Below are 2962 nucleotides of genomic sequence, written 5' to 3' on the forward strand. Positions count from 1 at the left end.
CATTAGTATCCCTAATATTACAATTGTCTCATTCAACCTAATGTATATGTTTAAAAGTATTTAATGTATATTTGAAATCTTGTACACTTATAAGGGCTTGCAGGTAATCCATCAATATTTGGTATTCTAGCAGTGAGGAATTGCTTCAGAATTTCTGAAGGTCCAAACAATGATACCTCACTTAGTATCATTAATAATGTTTGACCTCATATAATTACTTGGCAGAATTTACTGCAACAACCACACCAATATATATAAAATATGTAAAACAATAATTCATTAAAGATAAGAACAATAACAAATGCATGGCCTTGATATAATACACTAAAGTTGTTGTATGCAATCAGAGTCTCTTTCCCACTGAATATTCAGAACATTTCCTTGTCATACTAGTCAATATGTATTATCAACCAGTTATTGTCCAAGAAAAATACCCTCTGGAAAACATCATATAACTATCTCACCCGAAACTAATAATACAAAGAGAAATACAAAGGAGAACAAGAATGTCATCCATAGCCAATCAAAACTTGTTCCAATTCAAATGGACCTCTATCTATTCCAAATAATTTTTTTTGAACAATTGAATCCATGGAATATTGAAAGCATGATTATGAGAATAAAGGCCACCACAATTCTAGGGACAATCAATTTCACATTCATGTTCTGAAACCACATCTTCATGCGCAAATCGGTTCCCTTCTTTTGGAAGTCTTGAGCCTGAAAACGAAGGTTTTCTGTTTTATCAACTAGAAGTTCAATCTTCTCACCATGGTTGAGAACCTTTTCAATGTTGTCCATCATGACACATTTCACTTCAGAAACCTGGGCCTTGACTTTTGTAAGTTTGCTAATCTCTTCAGGGTAGTTAACGCAATATTGCATGTGCTCTTTCAATTTTGACCCAAAATCCTTGTTCAAGATGTGACCAATAGTTGTGTCAGCTCTTCCACCACCATATTTCCTCTTAAAATCCTCCTTACCATGCTCTAGAAATGCCATTGGTACTTGCCTTCCAATGGATTCATCTTCAACAAGGCAGTTGAAGGTATGATTATCGTAGTTGTATGTGAACTTCTTGTTGCTGGCAGCAAGCTTTTGCAGGCACTGAGTGACAATACTTGTAAAATTGCCTTTGAATCCTGTGTACTCCACAAGCACCATGATTCCGCTCCCGACAAAACTGTATATCAGAGATTGATGCCCCATAAGAACTTCGGATATATAAAAACCATAGATAACACTATAAAAACCCGATCCTTGAAAAAATTAAGAGAACATCGGGGATTCTATGGAGAAAACTAATGAAACCACACTTGATTTAAGTAAAGGAGGAAGAGGCCTTCAAGAAGGGAATAAATCACCCCTAAACCTGTTATAAGAAAGGAGGTGTGGGTATGTGTAATTTGACGCATTCTGTGGCCCTAAAAATTCGTTTCAGAACCCTACAGAAGTAGGAAACTTCCCTACTTATACGCAAATCAATAGATTTCCTAAACAAGGTCTCAAACATATTGATATATATTGTAGAGATATGAGGATCTGCTTGCCCTGCCCAATGACAGCTTAATTCAAAGAAATCGGGATTTTCATTGGATTTCGATTCATCTTAATTTACGCCATGGAAGAGTATGTTGTAATAAATAATTTATGGCTTGGAAGCATATGATGCCAAATAAAAAACTTAATGATGTGATCAAGCTATGCTAAGGGGAAGTTGATCTCGCCACTCAGACTCCAAACGGTTTTTCAATAAACCAAATGGTAACATTAACGCAATTGTAAATCACTACTATTCATAACCTATATGGTCTAGTTTTTCTACTTAGATCGGGGATGTAGAGTAACGCGCAGTCCATTTTTCATGAAGAGACCTGCAAAAACTTCGGCGCAGCAAAAACATTCTCATCCACCAATTTGAGACGATATCGACAGAGTACAGAAGCCGCCACCCATTTCATATACAGAAAAGAAAAATCCTTGCATAGACACACCCTTGGTCTTGAATTGAAAACTGAGAATCTAAAACCATCTTCTGCTACAAACACTCCATCCTTGAGCCATATCTTAGGCTTGAAATATCTACAATCTTTTCTGCATATCTTCTCTTCCTCCGCCTCTACCTCCTCTTCCTCTGAAAAAAATCCTTCTTCCACTTGCATCACCTTCTATGTGTGTACGCTAACTCGAGTTGTTGCTATCTCCATCTCTAGGTTCTGTAGATCTTCCTCTACCACCTTGACTTCCTCTTCTTTGAAAAGTACCTCTACTTCTGGAAAATTTCTTCCTCATGAGTTTTTCTTCAGCCTTCAATACCATCTGATGAGCCTCTTTTACTGTTTTAGGAGACAACACACTTATCTCATCTTGGCTCTCCATTCTGAGACAATTTATATGTCTTGCAACCTTCTCGTCTGTATCTTGTATTTGACCAGCTTTTATGCTCAGTCTATAAAATTCATCTGTGTATTCTTTCACTGTCAAAGACCTCTATCTAAGATTCTGCATCTGTTTAAACAATGAAATTTGATAATCACTTGGAAAAAACTTACCTCTCAACTTTTCCACCATCCTGTTCCAATTTTTAATTAGCTACTTACCAAGTCTTTTTCTTTCTGCCTGCACTCCATCCCACCAAAGTGTTGCATGTGCATTCAATTTTGTGACAGCAAATTTCACTCTCATACCTTCTTCCATTTCTTCATAATTAAAGAATTTATCCATGTCATTAATCCAGTCTATTAACTCCTCGGGGTTTAAACCTCTTGTATAAACTAAACCCTCAATTCTAGGTTTAGATGTGGATCCCAACACTGATTTAAAGAATCTCATTTCAGGAGTAACTTTTTTAGGTTCCTCTTCTTCTGCAGCTTCAACTTTAGGCTCACTGACATCTCCAGCATGTGCATCTCCTCGATTTCCCATTTCCACTACTTCTAATCTAGCTTGCATCTGCCGCATA

General features: G+C 36.7%; 1 pseudogene; it reads right to left on the reverse strand.

Moving 5' to 3' along the window:
- Positions 1 to 552: 552 nt before the first annotated feature.
- On the reverse strand, positions 553 to 1209 carry LOC149139090 (vesicle-associated membrane protein 722 pseudogene; annotated as a pseudogene).
- Between the last annotated feature and the right edge of the window lie 1753 nt (positions 1210 to 2962).

Source organism: Pinus tabuliformis, chromosome X (assembly GCF_031772625.1).
Source record: "Pinus tabuliformis cultivar Carrire ecotype Pingquan chromosome X, CPIR1, whole genome shotgun sequence".
NCBI lineage: Eukaryota > Viridiplantae > Streptophyta > Pinopsida > Pinales > Pinaceae > Pinus > Pinus tabuliformis.